Below are 8605 nucleotides of genomic sequence, written 5' to 3'. Positions count from 1 at the left end.
CGCAACAAATCACTAACTTCCAAGAGACGTGTGATCACCAGATCACAGTTGAATTTCTCAATAATTTCACCACAAGATCAATGGGGTACTTGGACTGCTCTTTTCGCCACCGGGGCTTTCGGCATCTGGTAAACTGAACGTTCCTTTTAGCCGGCAAAGTCTGAAAATGGATCTTAATTTTTTTCCATCTCTTCCTTGTGCAATGGAAGGGTCGGAGAAGACCCAGATTGGGAGCATGTTGAGTGGTGCGTTGGTGAGTACTTTAATCGGTCTTGTGGCGAGTAATTTGGGGATTATTGCGAGTGAAGCGCCAGCTTATAAAGTTGTGTTTGAGTATCTGATGCCATTGGCTGTGCCATTGCTGCTGTTTAGAGCGGATACGAACCGAGTAATGCGGTCCACTGGCAACCTGCTGTTGGCTTTCCTGCTTGGATCAGGTAAAATATCCTGTTTTTAGCCAAATCTTTTGTTGATTTTGGGTGCTTTATTTATTGCTTTTTGGAAATTGCAATTGCTGCTCTTTTGATTAAAATAACGTTGTGATTTATGTAATTATATGAAGGAGATGAAATAGAGCGTATGATTAAATGGATCAAAATTAAAGTACATTATAGTCGAGCAATGAGAAACCAATAACATTTTCTTGGTTGAATAAATTGTTTATCTTCCCTATTTGTGCTTCAATTGTTCCAAATTCAAATGACAAAATGGAATTAAGTCGTTCCCACAATCCAAATGCTTCATTCTGTGAGTTTCTCTGTCAATTTTCACTGGTTTTGAACTATGTGGAAGTCTAGCCATAATTTATCCCTCCAAACAACCTGGTGCTATTCTTTTACATTTGCAACCACGGTGGGGAAAGTTGTTGCTTTCTTGCTGGTGCGAATGGGATCACTTGGTCAAGATGGTTGGAAGATAGCTGCTGCTTTGATGGGAAGGCATATTGGTGGAGGTAATCTACCAGACCCTTACCTATTCTGTAGTATGTAAATATATGGAGAAATTTGGATAAGAAACAAACAATCACTCTTTTGCTCTTTTCCCAATTTTTGACCGAACACAAGATGTTAATTTGGGTCAATATTACGCAGAAAGGACAAAGTAGGATGTTTGGGGCCAGGGGCTTTCTGGAGAATTGCCGCCTCCTGATATCATAGATATTTTGCTTTAGTATTGAGCACTCAAAAGCTATCTAGCTTTTTCTTACAAATGTTGGACTTTGCGTTTTGGGTTGTTTTCTTCTGTTACCAGGGACTTGCTAGTTCATATCGTGTGGTCGTTCATGAAGTTTCATGCTAGCCTGTCTTATGTTGTTACTTAAAGATTATATTCATAAGGTAGCTGTCAACTATGTTGCCATTTCTGAAGCCCTTCAAGTCTCCCCCTCCGTGTTAGCTGCTGGGTTAGCTGCAGATATTGTTCTCTGTGCAATATACTTTGCAACAGTATTTGCACTGGCGTCGATAATTCCTGCCGAGCCTTAATCTTCAACAGCTGGTGCGTGATATAAGGTTTTGCAACTTCAGTTTCCATCTTCTTTTCTCTCCACTTTTAACAAGGGTATCGTGTTTAAGAGGTTGGATTTGACAAAAAATCAGCATCAGGAAACAAACTACCCGTACTGCAGACAGCAACTGCACTAGCTGTATCATTTGCTATTTGCGCAAGTGCTGGTTATTTCATTGAATATTTTGGGATTCAAGGAGGTAGCTTTCCAGCCATTACTGCTATTGTTGTAGTTTTGGCAACCATTTTCCCGGATCAGTTTGCTTATCTTGCACCTTCCAGCGAGTCTATGGCATTGATATTGATGCAGGTATGCACATTACACCACCTTTTCTTTTGTATCATTTCAAATCTTCATGCTACATTTATGAACTTGATATCTTCACGTCTCACAAGCTAAATATCCTAAAAGTGGGTCACCACGAAACTATGAAATTTTCTGGAAATATGTTTACAACACTATTATTCCCGAAGTAATAGTCCGTTGACACTGCTTCCTATTTGCATTTAATGATAAGAACCGAAATTCGGAAAGTCAACATGTTACTGATAAGTAATCGTCGGTGTATTCACATTTGCTTCAACTAATCAACTCATATATTAAAAAACAATCGATCCATTACGCATTTGTGTTTTATACTCTACAATACACTGAAATTCATTTAGAAATGATTATCTATACTTGGTGTTAGGTGTTTTTTCAGTCATTGGCGCTAGTGGAAGCATCAGGAATGTTATAAGCACAGCACCGAGTATCTTTTTATTTTCTCTAGTTCAGAGAACGGTACATCTAGCATTTATTCTCGGGTTCGGAAAATTGTTCGGGTTTGAACTGAGATTACTACTACTGGCCTCGAATGCAAATGTTGGAGGCCCACAACAGCTTGTGGTATGGCTGCAGCAAAAGGATGGAGTTCTTTAATCGTTTCTGGTATTCTTGCCGGTATTTTTGGCATTGCAATCGCGACATTTCTTGGTATTGCTTTTGGACAGTATGTTTTGAAGTTTATGTAAACTTCTGAACAATGAAATACTGCAGCACTGATTCCTAATTTTTTTCTGAACGATTACCATTTGTAGTTTCTTGGTTTTACTGATTAATTATTGATAAGTTAATGTCCTATTCGATTAACTTGAAAATGATATATTACCATTTGAAGTCTTCTTTTTTCCCCTTTCAGATTATTTGTCACCAAAAAAATGAGATAATATTAGCATTGAACTGGGGTTCTCGGTTCACAAACTTTTCGATGTAGTTAAAGAGTACTATTTGATTTCTGTACGAAATTCACAAGCTTGAACTTTATTTTAATTATTAAAATATTTAAAATAGCACAAGCTTGAATTCAAGTCCGAAACAAATTAAACAAAATCAAATTAGAACTCTCGGTCGGAGTTAAACTTAAGCTTCTAGTTTGACCTCGAACTCGAATTTTTAAAAATAAATAATAGCGAAATCTGTGTAATTTGTTTGCATCCCTAGGATAGAATAACAATTCTAGGAAGGACAAGGATACCTAATACCTATAGTTAGCTAGATGATGCATTCATCTTAGAATGTTTTCTAAGATGAAAAGGCGTAAGGAAACCCCAGGAAGTGTGAAGTTAGGTTTCGTATTCTTATCATCTGCAATTAAATGCCAATTATAGAATTTGTTACACCCGACAAACAGAAGGTAGATAATGCAAAGAATATACGAAGAGGATTAAGTTATCAATTGGGTGTAGGACTATATAGGTGATAAAACAATTGATATGATTCAACAAAAATTTACAAGCACTCAAGAAGTTCAATAAATATTTAAGTTCAGCGACAGTGTACTCACCACAAGCACAAAGAAAACCAAAAAAAGAGGGGAAAAAGAATAAAAGACACAAGGCTTCATCTAAAAAAAAAAAACAAGAAGAACCTGCTCTGCTCAGACTACTGCACGAGTAATGCCGAGATTTAGCAGAGTCTTAGATTTCTAGAGGAGAACTGAGCATTGCACTTTTCAGTTTAATGCTTATTCAATTTTTTCTCAATCTAAGGCTCAAACTGAATGACAGCACTACTCGTATGAGTAATAAAGAACGTACCTGTTCTGAATACATTGGCCGTTCGCCCCTATCATGATAGTTTCTCATTGTCCAAGTAGAATTATGAACACTATGAATGTACATTATTTTGCTTGACACAGGCTGGTGTCTTCAATGCTTGGCACTTCCAGACTAATGTTCTCTCCACAGGAATCAAACTATCAGGAAAAGAGGGATGATTTCCTGCCGCAGCTCCGCTCGAATCGTCTTCTGACTGTGGCAAGCCTTTGGGTTTCTGCTGCTCTTTTGGGCCAGATTTATCCCTGAAACTACAGATGCTCAAAGGCAGTTTTCTTTTGCTTGATTCTTCCTCTCTTTTTACCAAAACCATCAAATGAATCAGAAACTTTATCCTTGGAATTAAGTACCTTTAGCTCCCTGTGTTCCAACTTTGTTCGATCGGTTGTATTGGGGTGTGATTCTTCCCGATAAAATAATGTTGGTTTGCCAACTTTTTCAGATTTTGATGTGTTCAAATCTACCCTCGTCTTCTCTATTTCTTTTACAGGACCTTCAATGCTTACCTCTTTTTGTATACCATTTCCAATGCTTGTGGCTATGGAAGGTCGATTTCCTTCCCGGACGAGACCTCCACCGTGGATGTAGGTTTTCTCATAAGAGGCTGAATTCTTGAGCCTCTTGGGCTTGTGAGTTTTTGCGTCAGAACTCGGTAAGCTCTTTGATATTCTTGGGGAACTGTTTATGGACCGGTGCAAATTCCTGGCTAACTCTTCATCTGCTCTACAATTAGTTTTCCCTTTGTTCTTACTGTACAGTGATTCAACAGGTATGTGCTTCTTCAACTTGTTCTTTTTCAGACGGTGTTCTTTTTTCGAAGCCTCCTCTGAAAGAGTAGCAACAAGTTCCAAGGCACTCTTGGCAGCTGCCACTGCCTTTGCTGCTTTTGCAGCCTTATCTTCGGCATTAGCTCTCGCTATCCCCGCAATCCTTGCAGCTTCTGTGGCAGCACGCCTAGAGGCTTCAACAATCTCCTCGTTCGTTGTATTAGGATCACTCAACCGGGAGCTCAGAAGACGATTAAGATGGGCATCGAATTCGCTACCAGCATTTCTGGAAGCAGACAGTATTGGGAAATTAACATCAGAATTCTGTCTCTTCAATCCTGCAAGCAGGCGTTTCCGAGGTGGCAAAAGGGCATCCGCATCCAAATCAGTAACATCACATGCATTCATCTTCGCTTTTCTCAACATCAACATACCAAGAAAAACGCTAGAGAAACCTGCACACAACAATCAACAATAAAAAAAAAGCCTTGAACACCCCACCCCAGATTCATATTGATTAATTTCCCACAAGCCACGTCAATTTTGGCATTTGCCCTAAAAAACACGAAGTCAAACTATAAAAAAACATCACAGTTCATCAGTCAAGCAGTTAATTGAAATTAAATCCAAATCCTAAGATTTCAAAGGGAAGAAAAAACAAAAAGTCATAAACAAATCTCAAACAATATACAAACGATAAAGGTTATGGTAAAAATTTACGTTCATCAGCAACTTAACTAGTCAAATTTAGGAAATTGAAACAAAATGAGCGTGGAACTTGCCACCTTACGATGTCAATATATAAGGGATGAACTAAAGCATTGATTTAATACCATCGATCGAACTCTAAAGGTTTCCGTAAATACCGATCATATGAAGTTTTGTGGAATCAAAAGGGTTTCTCGAGAACAAGCCAGTATTGATAAATGAAAGAAAAATACTCTGATGCGGCAACGTTCGGGTAAGGCAGTGAAACCAAATTTTGTTCCATAAAATCCAGAGCAAAATGCATATTCTGAAAAAGATATATATATATATATATATATATATATATATATATATATATATATATATATATATATCAGGGATTCAATTCATGTACCTGCAATTAGGATTTCCACAAAATGTACGATTTCAAATTACTTGACTTAGTCACCCGATGTGCGATTCTGGAAAAAAACGCAGAATTCACAACAAAATCCTCTATTATCTTCGATTCAATCAACCCCCTCAGCTACAATCCTCATTCCTGCAACCAAACGGAGAAGTTCATAAAAAGAGCTCGAGAAAAAAGGCGGCAGCATGCGCGGTGATTGATTCACTGAATAGCTAACGATGAACCTTAAAATGGAGAACGACCGTCCGATGAAGTAAGAATCTTGGTCGTTTGTTGTGTTCTCTTCCTCGTGTTAGAATTTTTAGGTTTTTTTTGCTGAGAAGATATCAGTCAGCTTTGTTAGTGATTCCATTTCATTTGCAATTGATTTCTGTTGGGCATTTGACGAAAATACCCCTTTTGTGACTATTTACCTCCATCCAATAACTAAGCTCAAGCTCCGGTTTTTTTTTTTTGTCCAGCTCTTATTTGTTTATGCTGTTAGATCAATTAAAGTTAATAAAATTATACGTGAATAATTATGTATTATTAGTTGTGTATTAAGGTTAAGTTTAAGTAAAAGTGATCGATTATAATTGATAAAATGTGAGTCGTTAATGTATAAAAACTAAATTGTAATTTTTATTTTTATGATGAACTAAAATAAAAATAACAGTGATAATTAACACAATTATCTATATATTGGTTATTGTCATTCGCGTATCACGTTCTACTATCTCTAAATCTCGTTATTAGAATTAGATCCAGTGAGAAACTAAAATACTATAAAAAAACTTGTAGATCTGGAAGATCATCTTTTTGTTCTAAAAGCTTAATCTATGATACTATGATCTACCACGAACTTTTCCATTAATCACTTCTAAAATTCTTTTCTATATTGTTACGTACCTTATGAAGATGAAATAAGTCAATTTCGAGATGAAACAATTTCATAAAAAATTGTGTGTGTATGTGAACAATAGTAGAAAATTGTGTTGAATCACTCAAAACTAGAAGCTTTTGTTCCATTAGACTTGAGTTCCAAACTTGCTACTTCATCAAACTCGAGCTTTGGTAGGTGAAAAAGATACCGACCCGCGACCACCTTCACCCTTCCATGCTTCCCGAAAGCTGGGGAAGAAGAAAAGGAAAAAAAGTGTGGTCTTTGGATACTGGTAGCTTAAGCAGTTGCTGCACTTTAGGGAACAACCTAATATAATTGAGTTTGCAGAAACAATGAAAGAAGGCACCACCTCTCTAGACAAACTAGCTAGAGCTTAAATTCATGGAACCCTGAAAATAATTGACTGAATATGTGATCATTCTTCATCAGTGTTTAAAATTCATCATCCAATATTGGAATTCTTGTGTTTCAAATAATGATCACGTTCTACTCATCACATGGATTGTTGGAGCTTCAGGGATAGCGTGGTTTTGGGTTCTTGATCAACATCATATCAATATTAATGTACCATGGCTTGGGGCGATATTGGTGATCTACGCGCAGGTCAAATGTGGCTGGAAAGCTTTGATTTCTAGCATTTAGGAATTTGATCTAGGAAAGCATGCTCTATTATCTCTTCTATCTCACCATGAGACAAGGCATTTTCAAGCTGAACCATGAATCATGAGTTCTCATCTCACATTTCACATCTAAAACGTTGATGTTCGAACTTTTAGATGATGGTGCAAAAGGTACTTTTTTCAATGACTGCGCACCTGTTGTAGATGGACTCCCAGGAAAATCTGAGATACCCAAGAGGAAGACTAAGTTACTAAACCAAATTAAGATAATGATGAAATATGAGTAAATTTGTTTTAGGAATGGATGGTTATCACGTTCTTCTGTCGAAGTGCTGTCCTAGGCACCTGTTGTTCAGATAGATGACTTGACTGAGTTCGAAAGGTCACTAAAGGCTATCCGACCACCACTGTCTTTTGCTCACCATTGAAAATTCTGTTTTCCCTTCAATTTTGGCTGTCTGATCAGAAGCAGAATGAAGTTTTTCTATCCATGTAAATGGCATATGTTGGATTATCCATCTTACCCAACGAACTTGATATATATGTCATCAATTCTGAGCCCTCCTGCCACCGATTTATCCTTTGTTTCTTTTTGTCTTGGGTACATGAAAATTTCCTTGTACTGTTACTCCCACAGAAAACTAACATGAACGAGCGAAATCCGATTACCAAAAGAGTTCTATTTTATCCCTTGAAAAGCAGGCCGCAATACTTAATAAGGTAGCTTGATCCAATGTTGAAGCCAAATGAATGCACGGGAATCGACAACTAGTGAACTTGTATGAGTTGGATCGAGATCGACAGGAGGGAGTTGGACATGTAGAAACTATCCGAATCTAAGACAAGAGCGCCTTCTACCAAACCTGCATCCAACCATGGAGGCAAGGTACTATGCTCTAGCAACTCTTTTTCTGGATGCCAGATTCTAAACTCTGATCACAACATTCATGAATCAATTATCTCAAATTAGTCATTATCTGAATATTTTGAATTTTAAAATTTAAGATATTTGATTCACATGTACATGACCTTCTTTATACTGTAGTTTTCGTTTTTCGAAAACTAATTATCTTTTTGTCAAAACAAAGAAATTCAAAATTTGAAGGAGCAACTTTTGGGGTTGAATCTCATATTGGTAATTTATTTTATTTTTTTGGATTAAAAAAAAAACAGATTCAAATTAAATAAGGAGCTAGAAAATCTTAAAAACAGAGTAATTCATATCATTATATATTTTAATAATCATTTAAGCATTAATACCAATGTCTCAAAGACAACATCGTAACCATCGCCGTCTTGGGCTAATAATACGATGTCAAAATTAAATAAGATGGTGTAAGATTTAATACATTTAATTAAATTAAATAACATGAAATTTATCTACTGAACTAATTATAAAACTTATGGTGTGAGGAAATGCCACAATAAATTAATATCCAACAAAGGTTTGCAGACTGGAATTTATCTGGATTGCCTCACAATCATTCAATATTCATTTAATGCCAATTAACACCACCCAATCTCCTCGATTAATATTTTCTATATATGTGATTGTGTTTGCGCGCATAATGAACAATACATAATGTATTTCAAACATAAATGTTTATATGTAAGA

At 36.6% G+C, this 8605-nt stretch overlaps 2 pseudogenes; one reads left to right on the top strand and one right to left on the bottom strand.

Annotated features, from left to right (window-relative positions):
- Positions 1-440: 440 nt before the first annotated feature.
- LOC140805717 (uncharacterized) lies at positions 441-2705 on the top strand (annotated as a pseudogene).
- Positions 2706-3243: 538 nt separating this feature from the next.
- On the bottom strand, positions 3244-5864 carry LOC140805018 (uncharacterized; annotated as a pseudogene).
- Between the last annotated feature and the right edge of the window lie 2741 nt (positions 5865-8605).

The sequence above is a fragment of the Primulina eburnea genome, chromosome 11 (assembly GCF_022965805.1).
Source record: "Primulina eburnea isolate SZY01 chromosome 11, ASM2296580v1, whole genome shotgun sequence".
In the NCBI taxonomy this organism is placed as follows: domain Eukaryota; kingdom Viridiplantae; phylum Streptophyta; class Magnoliopsida; order Lamiales; family Gesneriaceae; genus Primulina; species Primulina eburnea.
The sequence above is the reverse complement of the archived record's forward strand: the minus strand, read 5'-3'. Positions and strand labels throughout refer to the sequence as shown.